Here is a 22,122-nt window from a genome sequence, read left to right on the forward strand (position 1 = left end):
CTGCAGGAATCAATGGCTTGTTGTCAGACTATGCAAGTTCTGGTTTGTGGCATCTCAACAGAGAGAGGTTTTAATCAAGAAAGCAATGGAGGCAATAATTCAGTATGCATAGGAGCTTTGCAGAACTGTATTTTAATCTTTGTTTCTCTGAATGTTGGTACGCACTTGCCATAGAATATATAGAATATTAAAAGTTTGTTATAATGAGTGTTGTGCTTCATATATATGTGTGTATATATGTGTATATATATTTAAATTAAAAAACCATATGTCCACACTTTAATACCCTTTCCTGATGAGAAATACTCTTAGTTCATTGAGAAATCCATCTTAAATACTTTAAAAAGATTGTTTTACTTGCTTCTGGCTAAAGGAGTTTTTCCATTGTGAACATACCTATGCAGTAGCTTTATTCTAGATTAGAGCGTGCCAACAAATCACCGATTGTCTCGATATGCAGTCTAGTTTAGAAACTGAGAATTAAATGTACTGTTGTAGTTTGGCAATTTGGTTTTTTTTATTATTACTGTCTGGATAAAGTATACTTAATTAGATTTAAAATACATCTGAAGATTGAGATTTCATTTTCTATCAGTTAGGTAACCTGCTGCTTAAGAAACATTTATCTAAATGTTTTATCATGCCAGCTGGTTGTCAACACCCATGTCAAAAAATAGTGGTGTTTTATCTTAAAGGAAAGGAAGTATCTGTGGCCAAGGCAATCTGGAATAATGCCAAGGAAGTTGTCAGGGATGCAAAAAAAAAAAAAAAAACGTTTCATTTGTAGTGCTTCCAGCACTGTGTTCTACACCTTCTTGCTTTCCCTTTTTTTGTTTTGCTGTGTTTGTTTTTCTTTTCTGGATCGTTTTTGAGGTGGATAATGAAATATCCAGCATCAGGCTTGCTGGTGATTCTGACGTGTTACTATGTCTTGCATCAACCAAACCAATTTCCTTTAACGTGGGGGCAGTCTTCTGTATGGTGTGGTGCTGCAGTGTTTGTATAATCACAGCAGTTGCAGTTTGTAGCTTGTATTGTTTCTGTTCACAAGTACAGTCACAGCTCATGTCATGCCATTAGATGGGTGCTCCAAGCCTAGAGTTAAGGATAAAATAGATTCAGTCAACAGCAGATTAATATTGTTTCCAACTTAAGTACTGTAGTCAAGGAGGATCTTTGAAAGGTGTCATCGTAGTAGAGAAGTACAGCCGTGAAGAGACTTAAAATCATTGGAATCTAATTTGCAAGACAGTCTGAAATTTTGACTTTGACAAATTATCACTATTTGTTTATACCTTGCTTACAAGTAATATGCTGCGCGACATCTGGAGGGCTACATGTTTTAAAGGTGTCATTGTAACTGCAGGATGTAATCATTATTTTTTTTCTTTGAACAGGGCTATATGTGTTTTAGTAGCAGTGACTCTAACTTCCATATTTACTTCTTGAGTAAACAAGTGACAGGTATTTGTGTGCAGATGGCAGAGACTCATCTCTGAACCCTGCCAGTCCTTAGCAGTTGGCTGTCACCGTATGAAATCCTCCAGCTTCAACACTGAAGGCATTTTTCATAAACAGCCCAGAATGACATTGAATCAATAGATGTTGACATGACTTTTATTCATAGAAGCATCAATTAAAGTAACACTATCTGATGTAAGGTCAAATAGGAATTTTATCTTTTTGATTATTTTATCATGCGACATTTTCTGTTACGGAAGCGATGTCAGTGTCAGCTGCTCCAGATTTGTTTGTGTATCGCTATGTGGCCATTCTATACATGACATTGAAAGAGAGCAATGAATTGCTTGGGATCATGTGTTGTGTGATTTGCAGCTCCTAACTTGATTTTGTTTCTTGTTTGAAAACACGCAGATGGTTTTTCTTTTCCTAAACCTAGAAGTGAAGAATTAAAGTAACTTACATTATGATGTTCAGTGCGTCTATTTACTACATTTCTGTCTGGATACAGAGAAAATATGTTTTATTATTGGAAAGTAATGTGGCTATTTGGAAAATCACTCAGGCTACAGTACTCGTGTTGGCAGTTTTATTTTCCAACCGTAACAGTTCTGTTTCCTTTTTATACCTGTTTGTGCAGAGATTAAATTACCACAAATCATGTTTTTTAGGGGCTGTGTTGCTCAAGTAATTCAGTTTTATGTACTCGTGGGCTGTGTGGATTTAGGCAAGCTCTCTTCTGTAACATAGCTTTATTTGAATAGTTTACCATAAGTCACAAATCTAATCAAACTCTATCACTGGGTAAAACAATTCTTTTTTTTTTTTTTTTTTCTTTGAAACTGGCTCCAAATGAGTAACTTGGCTGAGTTTAAATCACAATTGATATCCAAACTGGAATATAAAGCAATACCAAAAAATAAAGCCAAACAGAGAAGTACTTGCTTCCTTCCTTAAATCACTTTAAGGCGAGCAGATGACAGCGTTCTAAGTCTTCTCTTAAAATCTAAGTTTGCTTTTATGCGTAAGGGACTGATGAGTGGAAGCAAAGAACTGACGAGTCACTGTGTTCACCCTGGCTCTGCGGGTGTCCCAGCTTGAAGCAGTGATTCAGTACCTGGTGGGTAGGCAGGGTCAACCCAGGGGAGCTCAGATGCATGCAGTCCATCTGAGTGATCAGAAGGGGTTGAGCCAGGATGCACCCCTTACCAGATGTCATTTAAGGGTTGGCAGTGGAAGCAAGCACACATCTGTGGATATCCCTGTGTACTTGAGGCTTTCCAAAGATAAACACATTCTTTCCTTTGTTTCTGCACCTACTGCTGTTGCATTTGAGCAAATCCTTACTTGCTGCAGCCTAGGACCTTGCTACTTTGCTTCATTGTGTCACAGGGAATGAGACGTACATCCCCACCTCCAGTTTCTTGGCTGCTTTGCATTTTCCCAGTTTAAAGGATAAAGCTGTTACAAGTCTGAGAGCAAAGTTTAATGCATCCTGGAAAGTATGGACTGAATCTGTGTGGTTTAGCTCTCAGCCTCAAACTTGAAAAAAAATCAACAAAACAACCCTTGACAGCATACACTTTTGTCTAAGAACTGTGGTGGTGAATATAGGGCTGCCTCTGGTGTGCAGATGTTCTGATAACATGCAAGTCTCATGTAAAAGTGAAGATAGGATATGATGAAACTTCTGTGGTTATTTAATTTATGTATTCTGATTTGGACTTCAGTCAAGCCTAAAACCCACAGCCTTTCCAGGAGCAAAGAATTGCTGTGATTCACTGATAAGTGTGATTATCTGCTCCTGAATCTTACTCCAGCCTTATTTTTTGGTTTGTGTATCAGCTTAGCCAATTGGGAAGGTCTTTTCTGATGTCCCTCACTCCGCTTTCAGCTTTGCTTATTTCACATACTGCTCTTAAAATGGTCCTCTTCCAAAGATCAAAGATGTAATTCCCAAAGCAAATTTGGGTGGGGAAACCAACTTAGTACAGGTAGCTGCAATAGGACGCTTGCCCTCGCTTTTTTGCAGTGAGATTTAGCTTTGCGTGTTCTCCATCTCTAGCTCTGGTCCCAGTAGCGTATCTATCTTTGGACTATACTTATTACTATAGTCTCTTATCCAGAGTACACTCTGAATTCTAGCATTGTACAACTAAGGTGTTTTCCTCTGTTTTGCTTTGTTTTTGTTTTTTGGATCTCTTTGTGTTAGTGAAGATGTTGAGGCTTCAGAGATACTTGGAAGCTGCCAGACCTGTAGCAGGCCTATGAGAGAGCCAGCAGTAACAATGAGTAAATTCTTTACTACTCAGGGTTACTGTGTAAACCTTTTTTAAATGAAGGAATACAGCACAATACAGAAAAGTTCCAGCGAGCAAAGCTGCTTTTGAATGCAGTGGGACTTCTGCTGTCTAGGAATGAACTCAGAATTGGAATCTTCACCCACGTGAGCCCACAGAAAACCTTATGCCATGATCTCATGGTTTTTATGTTGTTTACAGCGATTTAGTGATTTGTTACAGTGATGCAGTGATTTAGTATGCTGGCTTAACAGTTTTATTTTCATCACTCTGATCTGATTAAAACTATTTAATCTCATAGGTGTTTTGGAGCTAACATGGGTACAGATCAGAAAAGTCTTTGTACAGTATTCCTGTTCACTCAAATGTTCTGGCAGCTGAGTGTTTTGATTTGGGTTTTTTCATTGATGCATTAAATAACAAAGGATTTCTTTTCTTTTCCTTTTTTTATTTTTTTATTTTTGGTTTTGAGTTTTCTGGCAGAATTTAAATATTAGCTGGTCAGTGAGGTTTTTCTTTTATTCCAGGGCACGTCTCAAGATTTAATGCAGTTTTTAACTGCACCATGACAGGCTTTTTCTACTTGTTTGTAGACTGTCATATCTCAAAGTTTATGTGAGAATAAGGATTTTGTACATGTATGAAGACTGGCAGGGGGGCAAAGCTTGTGTGAACTCCCATGTAATGTGCTCTGGGTTGGTGTTTATAAGGCAAGGGGCTGGGTATTATTTTTCACAGCAGAACTGTCTGGAGTTCTTACCTGACTGCTCTGATGCAGTTTTTTATAACTGTTTTGAACATGAAAATTAATAGATGAGATGTAGCCATTAAAGATTTGCATTCACACATGGTTCTTTCCATTCACATAGCAAAACAAATGTTAATTTCTGCCAGTGTCCCATCCTTAACTTGTTCTCCAAAACAATTTTTGCTTACCAATACTTCCAAGCTTCTGCGCATCTTTAAGTTTTTTCCACCAATCTTCTTACTCTTTTAGCTGTGTGCTCATGCTGTTTCCGTGCCACAGGTCAGCAGCTGGGGTGCAGTTAGGTGACATTTAATGGTCTGATAAGAAATGAGCACAGGATTGCATCTTAACTCTTGATTCACCGACCTGTCAAGATGTTCACAATTCTGTTCTTTCATGGCAATGTGGAAGTTGCTGCATTTTCTACTTCGTTTTTTTTTTTTTTTTTTTTTGGAAGGATGGTAACAACAATTTAAAAAAAAAAAAAAAAAGATAAAAACAGTGTTATAAAACAAAACGTCATGTATTGTCTAAAAGTGAAATGGGTTCATGGACTGCTGCCATTGTGGCAGGTAGATTGCCCCAAGTCACAGCAGTGAAGGCTGCAGTGTGAGTGCCACCTGGCTTGTCTGTACTAAGCCCAGTAACTCTGGGTTACCAGATGGCTCATTTCAAATATTCTCACATTAATGCGTTGAAATGATTCATGCCTGCCCTTAGCTGGACCTGCTGTCCATCAGGAAGCCATAGCATCACTAGGATTTCAGACACACAGCATTTCTTCAAATTCAAGCTTTTGGGAATTCTCTGCAGCCCTAAGGAGATTCTTCCTTGTCAGGTTCTAACTATTATTTGGGCATAAATTAAACAATAGGAATAAAATAGTTGTGATAGGGCTGTATATATTCCTCATTTCTCTAATCTTAAAGATCTTCAAAATATCCCTGCAATAAATTTCTCTCCTACAGAGGATTTAAGCTGTATTCTACTTTGATGTTTCTCTCTTGCCTTAGAAGGCCTGCATCTTCAGTTTCATCCTTGCAAATACATTCTTATTATATCTACATTGCCTAATTTAAAGTGTAAGACGTGAATATGTATTATCGAGGAATTTACTTAATCCCTTATGATGGCTTTTTTCCTTATCTTTTCCTTATGTGATGTTTGGGCTGTAAGAAGTCAGAACTTTCCTTCAGAGAAGTATCTTAATGTTCTGCTCCCTGAATTAACCTTAAAAGAAGAATTTCTCTTAATGAATATATGTTATATATATATATATTTACTAAATATATATTACTATTATATATATATATATATTATATTATTATATAGATTATATATTATATTATATATTGTATATTATTATATATATTATATATTTATATTTACTAATTGGTTTGCTCATTTTTACTTTTGAGAACTCTAATAACCACATCAAAGTTATAAATGCTTCCTACTCCTCTTCCTGTGACTATATAGGTTGTTTAGACAGCCATCAGACTTGTGAAGATGTTTTTTATCTACTTGAAAGTTGCTGTTGTTATCACATGTGTGTTCTAGATGGTGCCTCCTCCTCTAGTATGCTATATGTCACTATTGGGTGGCACTGCTGTAACACTTGAACCACATGGTTGCTTCACTCTTTCCAGTACTTGAGCTTTGCTTTCTCTATGTTCTATGACAAACTGTAGACTTGATTTCGGGCCTTTGTGCCCACAGATCAAATGGGATTTTTTCCTTCAGTTTCTGAAGAATGAAGTTGAAATAACAGGGAACCCTTTGTTCTGTGATGATATCAAGCATAATGTGTCTTGCACAGATTTGACCTTCACGAAAATGCTGCCTTGAAGAATTGATTTTGCTTCCATCAGGCTTTAATTACAAACATCTTCTCTCATTGGGAAGTAGAGTTGAAAATGGAATACCCAATAACAGCTTATACCATGTAGTAGGGCTTGTATAATTGGGACTGTATTCTAGCAGTGGAGTTTGTGTGCTTCCTTTCAGTGCATTATATGACTGTGTGTGGCTGTTGAGTTTTTTGACATACACAAGTGAAAATCTTCCTTACCACTTCTGTATTTAGTGCGCTTGAAAATATATTTAATGATATCAAGATCTGTAAATGGGACAGGGTATTGCTGCTCAAGGTCACAGATGCTATTTGCCCAACTGTATCAAGCTGGAGAACTGCTGCCACGTTCCACAACTGATTTCTGGCCTCTATACAAGAACGCAGCACAGCAAAAAGCCTTGCTCTGATTATTCCAGTACATGAACTCCTCTGCATGATTTCTGTGTGATTAGTAGAACTTGTGCTGCTTCTCACAACCAAGTCCTTAAATTAAGAGGTGCCCTGTAAGTCTAATTCTTGCAATGTTGTTACCCTAACTGTGAATGGTGCAACAGGAATGAGTTGTCCTGAATAACAACTTTCTGGAATGTGGCTGTGTGAGTGGCTTCAGGCATGTCAGGGTTCTGTAAATAAATACAAAACAAAAAAACCATTTCTACTGGTCCCCTCTAATCCAGTCTTGAGTGCTGCACAAGTGAGATTTGTTTTCCAGAGTCCCCCAGCCTTTTCTCTTGTCCTGCTTTTACTGCAGAAAGTCAAGTTTAAGCAGCGCTGCTGTTTAGTTACCTTCCTATTCCTATTTTCTTCTGTGTTTAAAGTGATTTTTTTTTTTTTAATAAGTAGGCTTTGACTCCTTAGAGTGAAATGTCAAAGTAAGTATGAATGACAAATATCTATTTCAGACTCTGCTAGATGGGTTTATGAGACAGTAGAAGGAAAAACATTAGAGTGGATGCTGTTTTTAAAACCTGATTTTGCAGATGGGAGCAGAGTGCTAAGATCTTTTGTCTCCAGGGATATAGGAAGTGCTCAGCTGTAGGGGCTCATAGACAACCAAGGCATCATTTGTGGCGTGGATTAATGATTTTTCCACTGTCTCAAATCTCAAACCCTCAAGTAGTTCATATTTGGAATAGAAACCAAATACGTTGGTGCAAAAGATGGGAATAGTAATTTTCTTGTTTAAATTCAAGAAATAGAGTATCAGTGTGAGGGGGTTAGCATTTGCTTACAGAGTTTGGTACTGTCATGACAATCAAACAGCACTAGGACTCAGTTTACATGAAGCCAAGGGAAAAGTCTTCGTGTGTTGAGCCTCTATGACATACTCTGACACAAATAACCTTCAGTATTTATTTCTTTAGTTTTCCTACAAAGGCATTGTAGAAGCAAATAGGTGAGCATGATGTATTGTGTAATTAATAATACTGACACGTATTTTGTTTGGTAAAATAACCAGGTAGTGAAATTGCAATGCTGTGGTGCAGTATACAGTCTGTTAGAAAGTGTTTCTGATATGTTGGCACTCAACTTTTGTTCTATTACTAGACTATATCATTAGTCTGGCACATTTGGGGTATGTTTTGGACTTGCAGGTTACAGGAAAATCTGGAAAGACAGAACATGTTCTTGTTAATTATAGAAAGAAAAATAGCCTGTAGCAAATAAGAATCATTTTCAGACACTTCATTTGAGTTTTTTGCAAGCGTTACTTCTTAGTTGTTTTTTAAATAGAGGTTTATAGAGAAAAAAAATGAGGAGATAAACTGATGTTTTTTAATTTTCTGCTGGGTTGGTGATTAAAAAACAGCAATGAACGTGTGTTATACTCAGTACAAATCAGCAGGTCTGAAGGACTTGCTGGAGTGTTTGAGGATGTGGTCAAGAACTTGCTGAACTGTTTGTAATTATTTTGAAGTAGTTAGAAAACTGAGGATACCAGCAACTTGTGAAAATAAATTACTTGGAATATTAATATGTAAAGATTATGTTTTGTTCAGTAGGTATGGCTTTTGTACCTACCAACACAAGTAGAATATGTTCTTCGTACAGGTCTGGAAGCCTTTTCACCTATGTTGCTGTTCCTCTGCTTGACTGGGAATGTGAAATGAACAATAAGTCCTTAATGTAAAGCTGAGGTAAGATCTGGACTTGAACTATTGCCTGCCTTGCTTTCAGGAGAAACGCTCTGAGGTTCAAGTGAAATACAAGATTAACTTTCTCACAGTAAACATTTCAAAATCTCAGTTTTATAAACATAAAGTGCATATCTGTTTGTATAAACTTGTAGCCATAAATATATAGATATTATTCAGACAATCGTTCAGAATGAATGAAAGTATGAGGGGGAGAAGTAGGAAGAAAGCCATGTCACCCTTGTAACAGTTGAGTTACTGAACCTGAATAGGTGTTAAGACTCTTGGGTAGAGATAAGTTCATCATCATCATCAAGTAGCTGAAATGCTGAGAAGACTAAAAATGTGGAAGTGAAAATTATTTAAGAACACCATTTACTATTTGCACAAATTATTTACTGTATGTTTTCCTTTCATCCAAAGACACTTCTGAGATGTCATCTGAGGTAATGGTGCTGAACATGAGGCATGGTGCTCCCTTGGGAAGCAGAGGATACGGCCTAGAACAGTTATCTGGTTTCACACTGTATTTTTGTGTCTCTTGAGATTTGTTACCTCCAAAGTATGAGAAGAGAAGTGGTGGTGGGATACTAAGCATTGTAAACTGACATAAATTGCTGTAGCTGGTGGTACCAAGTGACAAAACACAGTAAGGTCTTTTCTGCCTTAGCAGTTGCTGACACTGCCCTTGAAGAAAGTGTTAGCTGAGAAAAAGTCATGAGTGAAAATGGATAATGCTATACTCTCGTGTCATACTCTGAGAGACAATTTGATTGTTAATTTTAATTGCATTCCTTATTTATTCTTTATTGCAGAGTATTGATCATGTGTAATACTTTGATTTGGCTTTGTGCCAGAGATGGAAGGCCTTGTTTTCTACAATGCGAGAGCTCTGTTCTTGAGAACAATGAAATGAAACACAGTGATGGATCTCATCAGAGGATATTGTCAAATAGGAGGCATTGGCACCTGGTCTGGTTTTACTTGACATCTTTGCCTTAAGAAAAAGGCAAAGAAGTTAATTGGATTGATTTCGTTGAGAAAGAGTTTAGAACTAATGGGAAAATGCTGACAATGAAGTCAGTGAAGGAAGGCATTATATGATGAGGAGTGTTTACTTCTTAAATAAGAAATAAACTATGGCCAGGAAATAAGTACGGAAGTGAAAGTGACAGGAATCTATATTTCTACAAAAAGAGTTACATAAAGGCAGCAATAAACAGAGCAATGAAGGTAAATTCTGCATGGGGTATGCAGAGTCACTAAGTCGTTTCATGGATCAGGGAAGTAGTAATTCCTTGCTGGTTAGGTACAAGTTCTATGTCTTGGTAACTCCATACCTGAATGTTCTTAACAGATCCGTGAGGATTGAGAGGAATAGTGTGACTCAATATTTCTGAGTGAATCATTCAAAATTTCAAGATTTAAATATGTAGGGCTGCTTCAAAAGTTTAGTAGAGCTTGTAAGAGTGTTTTAAAACCTTCTGTTTTACCTGTATCTTAGAACTAAGAACACTGTCTTGTGAAGGTCAGACTGCTTACTTAGGAGAGTATTACATTTACATTTCTGTAAATTAATACGCATGCATTTGAAATGATAGTTGAGAGGTTCTGATTTCTTTTAAAGCTCGTGGAATTCAAACTAGACTTTTCTTATAGTTCTCTGTTTGAAGTACTTTGAACAAAGCCGAAAGGCTACGTTTATGGACTGTGTTGCTTACACAACATGTTCATGTTGATTTTCACTATTAAGCAGTACCTCTGGCATGGTCAGCCTTAGAGTATGGCAGCTCCAAGCTGTTGACTCACAGCTCTGGCAAAGTTACTACGTGTAAGTAACCATGTTGCTGAGAGGGTTATGTCTGTTGGCATGAATACTAAAAATCAATTTTTCTTACCCTGCTTTTTTGTTTTTTTTTTTCCTTTTTTTTTTTTCTTTTGATGTCCCTCATTTCTCCACACGTGAAAACTTGTTGCTTAGATTGGAAGTACTGCTGAAATCTACCTGCTTCTTTTTAGCACAGAGAGGAAAGCTGCTCTGGATAAAGGAAAGGCAGCAACTGTGAAGTTCTTATCGATTTATTGGAAAAAATGCAAAACCCAGGAACTTAACAATGATAAATGAGGGTTATTTATGGGCATGGCCGTGATATACTTGTCTAAAACATAAAATAATGAAGCTGAATGTTTTTTTAAATGTGTGTAGGGAACAAGGAGCATTTGGACAAGTGAATTTTCTGTTTAGCTCAGTTAAATAAAGGTAAGGTAAAAGTTTGCAGCATGTTCTTTTGTCTGATGTGAGACTAAACATATCATTTGTATATAAATCCAGAAATCCATTGAAAGTAATTCTGAGAAAGTGTGGTACTAAAAGACAGCTTCAGCTGACTCAGCCTGATGCTGCTGGCTTTCCAGAGTGTGTGCTTAGCCTGGCACCACCAGGGTGGTTTCTGCCCTGTTACTACAGGCTCCTAAAAATGCTCCCTTCATTTCATGACTTGTCAAAACCTAATTGCTAGTTTGTGTTTCTCATTGACCTCTCTCATGCGTCTTGATGTCCGTGACATTAGGTGTATGTAAATACTATCTGCTTTTCAGTGAGAATCTCTTTGGATTCAGAATTATTTTCACAACATCTTCATTTGTTGCTGTTTTACAAGGAGTCAGTGTGTGCTTATGACTTTATGCTGGTATTTCCCAGTTCAGCCTCAGACGTATCGTGTGATTCTAATTTCCTGGTTGGCAGAGAGGCTGTTTTTGAATCTTCTTTCTAAAATAGAACAGGAGATGTGTTTGTCCTTAACTTTCTTCCTTAGACTGCGCCGCTACTTCGTCAGGCTTTGCTGAAGAATTCTTACATGGGCTTCTGAGAGCTGAGACAAAAAATACCTAAGCTTGTGAGTTGCAAAAGGATCTTGTAGCCTGAGGACAAATGAGAGGACGTGGATTTACATTTTTATTTTTCTTCTGACAGTATCATCTCAAAACCTATCCCGTGTGTACACTGCATTCTGCCTTAATTTCTGCACTTGATAATGATTTCCACAGCATGGGTCAAAGCCAGATCCATTGTAGAAAAATGTTGTTGACAGGACTGATTTCCTGACCAAAACATGGAACCATTCTGTAGATGTAGATTTACTTGAAATGTACTTAACATGCTTACATACTGAAACCTGCACATGAATTTGTGATTTGCAGCAGGCTTGTCCAGTATGTGGGCTCCTGGAAGTTAAATACCAAGCAGTTTTTAAGTGCAAAATCTTTTACTTATTTTAAGAGCACTGAATACTTGAACTTTTACGGGTGTATGTAGGTTTAGTATCCATCCTTTATTGTGAGCAAGGAAAGAACATAGTATTGTAAGGTTACAGCAGAAATTACATAGTATATTCATACACTCTCACACAGAAATCTTTATGGCTAGGATTAAACAGTGACATTATTGAGATCTGATATCGACTGATGATGGGACTTAAAAGCTTCCAACTTGTGAATGAGTTGTAATTTCACTGCATTGAAGTTAAAAGAAGAGTTGCAAATGTCTTATATTATTTTGCAGAGGCTTAAAATTTATTTTTATTATAGTAGTAATGTGTTGCAGTAGTAAATGGTGGGGAAACTCTACTATGCATGACCTGTTTTAGCTAGATAACGCTATTGACTTTTTTTGTCTTTATTTCAGTGCTTCTGCTTTAGTTAATTCTAACTCCATTTCTGATTCTTGATTAGCTTAGTGGTAGGTTGTCATTAAGGCATTTGATTCCCTAAGGGCATGATCTTTAAGGCAGATCTTTCTAGTGGAGAGTCATGATTGAGCCAATTTACACATAATTTAAACAGCAGTTGGCCTAATACCCTGAGGTGGAATTTGAGATACTTAATGTCCAAGAGCTTAATACCATAAATTGGTTGTTTAGGTTAAGTGTTCTTTAGAGACCTGCGTGAGGAGCCAGGGGGACAAATAATGCCCGTTCTGTTCTCTTTCCAACAGGCAAGTCAAGATCTGAAGAAAGATGAAGGCAGCAGTTGCACTTAACGTAGAATTGCCATTTCACGTTTTATCGGAAAGGTTTTGTTTTGTTCAAGTAGCCATAATATTTATTTGGCCAGACTTTCTATTTGGATTTATATTTTAATGGCCTATTCAAATAAATTAACATAATAAAAATGTCTTCATGCAGTTGGAGCAAGCTAATGAACTCTGACTTCTGCATTCCCTGATGTTTTGCATTTCTTGGAGGTTTGGTGCAGAGATGCTTGTAGTTACACAAAGCAATTTTTATAAGATGTAGAGAATTTGTGTTCATATTAGCATCTAAATGGTTTTGTCAAGCTGAGCTGATAACTCACATTGCTGTGCAGAGGAGTCAGACTTGAGGGTAAATGAGTTGGATTCATAATATCCTGACTGTTTTGGCCCAGCCCCTGGAGTGTAGCTGTCATTTCTCCCAAGAAAAGATGGTTATACACTGAAACTTTTCCAATGTAGGTTAACGCTGTGGTTTGCAGTTCAGTAGTGCAGTACAAGACAGCGTTGAAGCTGGTGGAGACAGTCCTGCTCTTTTTCCACTTGCAGTGTATTGTCATCTCCTACTACTTCTTACCGCATGTCAGTGTGGAACTTGAGCGCAGTGTTTGGCCCTGACCAGTCCCCTGACAGTTTGCTGTGCAGGGCAGCATGACCTGCAGTGTTTTAGGAAACAATTGGAAGGCATTTACCTACCTGGGATTTTTTCTTTTTTGCTTGAGAGTGTTTGGGTGGCACAGTGTGTTCCTGTGTACTAGTAACAAAATTTATGTGCTTGGTGGTGCTGACAAGGGTCTTTTTATTTAAAGCTCAGTTTCTCTCTGCTTTTTCTGCCAGGCTGCCACTGTACCTCCCTCTGTCTGTCACAGAATCTCTGCTCTTCCACGTAGGTGGGCTGCTGCTGTCACTGGTTTTTCTTGCTTGGCAATATTGCCTGTGGTATCATCATGTCTGACTGAAGATGCAAAATAGCTTCCAGATGTGCTTCATGGTATTACCTTGAGCTGCTTCGTGTACCTGTGTTACCAGCATCATCCTGCCATTTGGGAGCGAGTTGTTCCTTTTTAGAGGACCATTAAACTTTTCCGAAATTCAGCAGGTGGTAAAGATTCTGCTGCACTTCTAATTAATTTCTTTTTTATAGGCAATTATCCTTTCTTTTAAGATGCTTCTAGGTTATATGGTTTTTATTTTTAGTCCAACATTAGGCTTTAGTATCTCTGAAAGTCAAGCAGTGATATTAAATGCTTTAAAGTAATCTCAATTTTTTTGCGGTATTATTAAAGGAAATGGGTGCATTGCTGTGCCTGCTGGCATAATGTGTAAGGTCAGACTCTTAATTGCCCTTCAGTTTGAGGTACAGTTGAGATGTAATCCTAGATGCTTTATCCTCGTTCATTTAAGTAACTGTAAGAGCTGAGGATTTGCTTGTATAAGACAAGAGGCCAGCAGAACCGAGATCTGCTCTGTCAATAAGAACTGCTAGCACTGCAGGAACTATTGGATGCAGATGAAGAAGATTTTGGACGATCTAGTGCATTGCTGCTTGCCTAATTGAATGAACTGAATGGCTTAGTGCATTATACAAGGAGTGAAATGTTCCCCATCGGATTACCAACACTTGCTTTGCAGTGTGACAGCTTAGCATCTAATCCTTACTCATTCACGGAACTACAAGTGCAAGTGTGATATTCCGAATCTTTGGGAATTTCCTGAGCTGCAAGTTGAACTTCATTGCATTGTCATGATACATATTTGCCAGGGCAGTTTAATTTTTCATGTCTCTTTCTCCTCTGCATTTTCTTCTCTGACGTGGTTATTAATTTACATCTTCCCAGTTAAACTTGTCTTCATTCTGTATGAAACGATGTATGCTACCTTACCATGGTGTTGTCTGTGATTTATACACTTCCTCGGCATTTCTGGTTTCCTGTGATTCAAGAAGGCACTCCGGCGTGGACCTCTTGCTTCTTTTTGCATATTAATTTATCAGTGCAGTAGAAAACCACTGTGGCCTTGAAAATGTTGTTATGGTAGTAATGACTAAAGTGGTATTATGACTGAAGTAGTATTCTGCTTTGTGTATTGAGTTGTATTTTGTATTGTTTTTGTCTCTCTGCTGTTGGATAAAGCAGCAAGACAATTAGTAGTGAAAAAGTTTATTATTGGGATGCTTGGAAGTGGTCTAAGATAACATGTTCTGAGATACTATAGGTGGAAGGAGAAAAGACAAAGATCTCATATGTTGCGGCCTCCAGAAATTAGTGGAAGCATTGAGGAAAGAAGGTTGCTTTATCTGCTTCCCATCTTTCCTTTTTGCTTTCTCTGTCTGCCTTAAAAACAATGATATAGGACAAGGGGAAACAGTTTTAAACTGAAGGAGGAGAAATTTAGATGAGATATTAGGAAGACTTTTTTTTTTTTACTCAGAAGTTGTTGAGGCACTGACACAGGTTGCCTAGAAAATGCTCCATTCCTGGGGGTGGTCAAGGCCAGGTAAGATGGGGCCCTGGGCAGCCTGATGTGATGGTGTCAGCTCTGCCCACGGCAGGAGGGCTGGCTGGAACTAGATGATCTGAAATCCTTTCCAACCCAAACCAGTTTATGAGTCCATGAAAACGAAAGACATACTTCTATAACTGTGAACATTGTACACTCATTTTTGCGCTAAATGTCACAGCAGAAACATCTCAGCTGTTTTAGCTGACATCAGCTGTTTAGGTGTGGGTTCAAACTTGGCTTGGTAGAAGATACCAACGACTCAGAACTCTATGAGATCTCTTGTTATAGTTTGTGTTTTATCTTTAACTGATAAGCTAAATTCAGCACAATTCTTATCTAAAATCATTGTATAATCTCATATGAATTACTAGGGATGCTACATAACTGACTGCAGACTTTTCTTGAGGACAGTTGATGAAGTTACTACTTTAGATATGCATCAGTGCAAAGAAACTCACCTTTTCTTTGAAGTAAATGAAAAACAAGTCAGAAATGAAAAAGGATGTGATCAGTCCTCGCAGAAATGCAGCCATGTCAGCAGCCTAGCTTGTGCTTATTAGCTAGATTGAACTCATGTAGTATTCACATTTAGACTGTTCCTGCAAGTTGAGCAAATTTATCTACTCCACTGTACATGCACTGTGAATAATCATTCGCAGTTGCAGAAGTATCTATAGCTTGTATCAGCCTTAGCCTTACTATTGCATATTTCTGCTCTGGGATTTTATAATTCTGAATATTTGCTGTAGTTAAGACTAGTGTGTGCCTGAGGAGGAGAGAGAGAAGGCTGAAATAAGACAATTCTGCTGACTCACAGTAAGCTCTCTTTAAGACAGCTTTGAATTTGGGCAGCTTTCTGTTTCCTGGCAAGTCTTGGCTTTTTTCCTTTCCAGGGTGCTCTGGGTGTAATATTTCTTGATAGGCCATCTTTTCAGGAACAGCAGTAAGTCAAGTAGCACAATTCCAGTGGATTACTTATTTAGATGAATCTTTACAATAAGGAATGGGTATCCACCTCAGAAAGGATTGGTTGTTTGGGGGGGAAAAACAATTGGTTCAAATTGCTTCCTTTCAAGTATGTCTTTAATGAGCATTGTAACCAAAATGCCAGACATGGGAACAACTCATTTTGGCTTTAGTATAACCCTGAAGAGGACCATGAAACCAGTTTAAGTTAGTGAGCTAACTTTTGTTTCTACTGCCAGGGGTGTAACTGCTGTAACCTAAAACTTTGTATCTTTCTTAGGTTCTTGCAAACAATGAGTTGTGATCTCACTACCTGCTTTTTTTAGAGCGAGTGGAATGTCCAGATGGCCATTCCTTACTTAGTAGTGTAAGTACTCAGCTTTTAGGTGGATGAAAACATCAGGCAGAACTCAGAATGTTAAGTCACAATTAACTTTCAGTTTCCAAACCAGCGTACGCTTAAAGATAAGTCTGTCAAATGAATCCATGATGATAATGACTATGATTTGCTTGGCTCACCAGTTCAAGTCTAGGTCTGCTAGTGCTGCATTTAAAACCATGAACTTATGGAACAGAAATTGAATGTTCAGGTTGTCTGCTGTACTATTAAATGTGGATGTTGTAACTGCTTCAAAGTCTGGTAAATAGGGGAAAGATAGATATAGAAAATAGGAAGATTTCTTAATTTTAGACATCTTTTGCATGTCTGGGAATTTTCTTTCCTTTAAAAACTCTCTGGGCTATCTAGAAGAATAAGAAGTTGCAGATTCTGTTAATGATGTGGACTTGAATTTGTATTTGTTTTTTTAATCTTGTAGCTTATCCTGAAGCAGTTGAGTAATTTTCCCTTATTTGAACTTATTTGAATTATTAGAATTGACCAACAGAACCAAGCAAAAGTGATGATGGTGTTTGCATGTTGAGAAACCATTCTAGGATTTTGTTGACTTATTCGTCTTATAAATGCTGTTGATTTTTAGATGCTTGCAGGCAATATACTAGAATCTAAGTACGTTTTCAAACTTTTTAATGATGTTGGTAACCAAAAGGCTACCAGAGCTATGGATCAGCATCTAGTAACTTCTGCAATGCATGCGGTTGCAGTCCTTGCATATGTGGAAAATGTAAATAGTATTTCCACGTTGTGAATTGAGAAATAACTTGTTTTGTCATTCTAAATCTGTCTGTAGTAGTGATGGTGCTCAGCCTGTGTCTGAACTGCTTTGGTTGGCCTCTCATCAGAAACATCTAGCTGTCGTTCGTCCATGTTTTATTTTTTTTCTATACTGAAATTTGAAAGAGAACTGTTACCGGGTCTTTATGCTTCAATTCATGGTTGTACGTTGGTGGTTTTTTTCATTGTGCTGTACGTCTTAGAAAAGGAAGATGAAATTACAGTAAAATTGTGTATTGAGACAGTGCGTTACATGTTGATTACTAACAGCATGCTGTTTTTGTTTGATGAAAAATGTTTTGTAAGGAGTCCTGTGTATTACGTCTATGTGAATAAAATGAGTAGTATTTTTTCCAAAAATGTTACCAGCAGCCTGAAAACATATAATCTGATTTTTAAAGCATCCAAGCTAACAAAAATGTGATGGGTTTTGTTACTATGTTTCTAATTCTTGTCCTTTCACCAAACGAACAAAGAATGTTGCTTGAACTGAGTTGGAAATGACTGCGTCTGCATCTTGCCCATTATCTGTCTGTAATCTGTTAGTGTCTTGAGCTAATAATATTTTGCTGTTGAAGTTCCTCCTGGAGGCTGCTTGCTTCCCATATTTACTTACCTTTAACAGATACAATGACTGGCGAGATTAGGGATTTATATTGGTTGTCACATTCTGTATTTACAGAGGTATACTTCTCAGCGTGACTAAACAAACGAACCCGAATTTCAGAGGCCAGTTGGGATAGTTCTCTGAGACAGCTCTGTAGTGTATTATGTTGTTTGTAGGGGAGATGCAGCCCTCCCCATCTGCTCCTCATTTATTTATTTTAAAGAAAGCAAAGCACCACAACCAAAACAAGTTTGTTCACTGAATTTCAATACTTTTGAGTCATTGTAGTCTTAAAAACCAGCCAGTCCGTGTGTGGTGAACAGCTCAGTAGCTTTGCACAGCATATATTTGTTAGCTAATATCATCTTTTTTTTTTTTTTTTTTATCCAATTCCTGTTCCATGAGATGTGAAATGGAAAAAGGCTTCCTTCTGAATTTCCACATGCCACCTGTTGCCACTTTCTATTTCCTTTTATAATTCACCTTAAGATCTCTCTCCCTAAATACATCCTTTTTAAAAAATTGGAAGGATTTTTTAATTGCTTTTATCCTGCTGGAGAGAAAAAGAACAACTGCAATTCTTTCCCCATCTCAAGAGCAGTCCAAACACATTGCGTTTCACATCTCCATGATTGTGGATATAGCATGCAAGCATGTAGTGTTTTTAAAAATAAAGGCACTGTATTTCATTTTTCATTTATTTTTCTTTATTTGTATACATTTCTAAGTTTGTAAATCATTGCCAGGAATTCAATTCCAGAATTAAAAAATTTAGACTATCATGTAATCTTGGTTACTAGGCTGTTTGATTCTGACTTCTTGCAGACGTAAACTGTTGAAATGCTTTCTTTACACCTATTCGGATTTGTTGTAGTAAACTGTTGCTTTCTTCTCATCGTCATCTTTAAGCTTGTTGTGCCACCAAAGTGTGAAGGCCGGAACTGCCCAAAGTGTAGTTAAGGTCTTTTGTGCATCGTAATTTCTTTCTGTGGTTCTCTAACCTATTCTCCTGATTTTTATTGACTTCTGTTTGTCAAAAGGTCATTTTCACTTCTGGAATGGAAGTACAAACACCGATTATGCTTACAAATGTTTGACAAGTAACGTGATCTAAGATGTGTTGCTTCATCTAGATGCTGTCTGGACTGCAAATGATAGCTTAGGTAACAATATTTTGAGAGGTTTTACGTAAATCCTTTCTTTGATAGTAGAAAAATCTTGATGCATGATTAGCCATTAAAGAACAAAAATCTTGATTGGCTCACTAGACATATATGGTATCTAATAGCTCTGGTTTGAATTTTTGACTGGAATTCCAAAAGGAGAGGAAAAAATTTGAATGAAGGAGCTTTTTGAGCAAATGCTACTCATTCTTGCGAGCTTTTAAACAAAAATGCACTTTGACAGGAACATTTACATTATGGTCTATTTTATGGACTAATTTATATATATATATATATATATATATATACATATATATATATAATATTTTTCATGTTTTATGAAAAAAATTGGGCTTGGGTAACCATATAGATCATCTTTCAGTGATGAAACAGCAGAAAATCAAAGGTTACTGTTTTTAGCAAGGGTTGGTGTTTTTGGTTTTTTTTCTTCCCCTCTATGAATTTTATAGCACCTAAAACTAATTAAAAAAAAAAAAAAAAAGGCACTGAAAATATCAGAAACATAGAGATTAATGTACCACTTTGAAATTCAGTTTTGATCTTGCACTGATATCAGGTAGCAGCAAGCAGGGCTTTTCTCTTCTACATGCTGCCTTCATCTCCTTCCTTTTCAAGTATGTTTCATTTTCCTGAGTGAACTGAAGACTTGCAGACTTATTCAGAGATTCCATTTACTGTTCTAATGGTTACTCTGCCATACTGGGACATAAATATTAAAGACTTCCGCAAGTATGTATGGTTGGCTGCCCATCTGCCTTTGATGGGCTGAGCTGTGGCAGTCAGTATTATCAACTATGGAGAGTCCTCTGCTACCTGTGAATAAGTGACACAGCTCAGTGCTTTGCAATTTCTTATTGGGAAGGTGGTATATATTTGTTGAAGAGTTATTCACAAAGTATTTCAGCAGATCCCTGAAAAACAATGCTAATATTAAACTGCCAGTCTTACAACTGTTAGTTTTGTCCCTCTCCAGCACTGAGTGGTTCAAAATTTACAGCTAGAATTTATCTGAATGTGCTTCTGCCCTCTCATTGCGTTGCTTTAATGTGGGTGCCCTGCACATTGGTGTGCTCCATGTCTCTATTCATAGGATATCTTCTGGAAGCACGGAGTATGTTTCTTAATTTCCTCCATCTCACTCTTCACACTTCTTATGTATCCACTGAAGTACTTTATCCGCAGTGTGTTCTATCCGATACTGCGAAATGATGGGAGAAATGTGTTCTCTGGAGCATCGGTCTTCCTGTCCTTACTCTGCTTTTATAAAATGCAACTCTGACCTATAAAGTTGGCAGATGCTTACTATGTGATTAAATGATGTGTCAAATACAGTAACAATGTGGGAGCTGTATGGATATTTAGGACAAGCAGGTAGCCAAGATGGATGAATTCCTGGTACTTGCAATAGCCATAGAGCTTAGACGAATGATTGAGGTGAGTTTCTGCAATTCAGTGTGTCTGTGTTCATCAGATAAGCACTGTTAATTGTGCACGTATTTGTTGTGAAAAATACAATGAAAAATGCAGCATTCTGGTCTTGAGTAAAAACAGTGCTTTGTTAGCATTTTGACTCAGTCACTTGAGGCAAATTTAAAAATGAATTCAGGTTGCTTTATTTCCTTGATCTGGGGAGTTATGACTCAAATTCTGAAATGATGATTCTGACTTTGTACTTGGAAACATCACTATTACACTGTTACACAACTTGAACTGCAAAAATATGCAGCGAAGAGTTTAGTGGTGAATATGAAAGCACATTAGAAGTCTTAGCAATTGAAAGCAAGAAGGTATTTAGTGTTTGGTGCTACTTGGTATGTATATTTTCAACACCAAAAATGCAGTTTAACTTTTTCTGAAGAGGAATTTGAATGGTACTGTTATAGCTAAAAGTGTACTGAGTAAAGAAAACTTTTTAAAATGTAATTTCCTGCTCTTAATTGATTAATCAATTAAGAGCAGAACAATGGTGGTGTCTGCTTGCAGCTTTCTATCTATCAGCAAATGAAGTTCTATACCACTTGGTTACTGACCTATGGGGATCTGCCAAGTGTACCCATTTGCAGCTGTTACAATACAGGTAAAGTCAAAAGAGACATCAAGGAGCAGTTGGTTCTTTTTGTAAGTAAAAAGAAAATATAGAATAGCATAAAAATTATAATAAAAAATGAAAATTTTGACTTCAGGAAGAAAAGTGCGGATTTTCTAATGTACAGAGTTATCAATTGAAATAATTTCGATCACTGGGTTGTAAAGGAGAAGTCATGAAACAGGTGAATCAGCAGTTGTAAATGTCATGAGTGAGGTTGTTCATCATCCTGTGCAAAAGGTATGATTTCATGCATGTGAGCCTACTCTGCACTGAGGAATAGGGACACAGTGCCAGATAGTTGTTGCTTTAACGAATCTTTAACATAAAACAAAAAACACCACCAAAACAAACAAACAACAACAACAAAAATATTAAATATCACAAAACCGCGAACAATCCCATATTAAATATGAGGTTGATACGTGGCTTAGATTTCTGGGCAAAAGTTGTTTCTCATGCAAAGCTAACAGGGAAGAAGCACAGGTAACTTATTTTTGTGCATTTGTTCCCTTTTGCTTTAACAAAAAAAAATAAAAGGGAAACCCTGAGAAGCAACCACCATACTTTTGATAGGAAACTGCATAGCACTGCAGACCTGTATTGGTACCAGGCAGTTAGACCAATCCTGCGATGTCCTAAGACTGTAAATGCTTTAGGTAATATGGTGGCAAAGTGTTTTAAGACAAGATATCCTCTTATCGTCATACAACAGCAGCAAAAAAGATGATTAACACAAAGTTTTGCTTTATTGAATGCAAATAGCAATAAACGGCTCAAGGAAATAATATGGTAAATGTAAATAATTTAGATAAATACAGGATTATTTCCTCATAAGAGAGATTTAATCAGGCAGCTGAGCAAATTTCCAGGTATGTGGTGAATTGATTCTGTTCTTCCAGGAATCTGAACAAGAGACTTCTTAAGTATTAATTTCTTAACTGAAGTGTCATTTAGCAAAGAACTTGCTCAAGTGCACTATCCTATGTTCATCACAGAACAGCAGGAGTGCCTCTGATAGCAGAACATTTCCTAAAGATCAACTGGCAAGCTAGGACAATTTGAAAGACCAAG

At 37.2% G+C, this 22,122-nt stretch overlaps 1 protein-coding gene across 4 annotated transcripts in view; it reads left to right on the plus strand.

Annotated features, from left to right (window-relative positions):
- Positions 1-22,122, plus strand: part of GULP1 (GULP PTB domain containing engulfment adaptor 1) — a 149,640-nt gene that overhangs the window by 38,786 nt on the left and 88,732 nt on the right. Inside the window, exon 1 of one of the 4 annotated variants that reach the window (XM_042822646.1) lies at positions 8,417-8,502. The exons of the other annotated variants lie outside the window; for them this stretch is intronic. The gene's annotated coding sequence lies outside the window, so the exon portion shown is untranslated. Of the gene's footprint in view, positions 1-8,416; positions 8,503-22,122 lie in introns of those variants that run through there. 4 annotated transcript variants of the gene reach the window in all.

This window comes from Centrocercus urophasianus, unplaced genomic scaffold, assembly GCF_019232065.1.
Source record: "Centrocercus urophasianus isolate 14NV4802_14NV808 unplaced genomic scaffold, USGS_Curo_1.0 seq_20, whole genome shotgun sequence".
In the NCBI taxonomy this organism is placed as follows: Eukaryota; Metazoa; Chordata; class Aves; order Galliformes; family Phasianidae; genus Centrocercus; species Centrocercus urophasianus.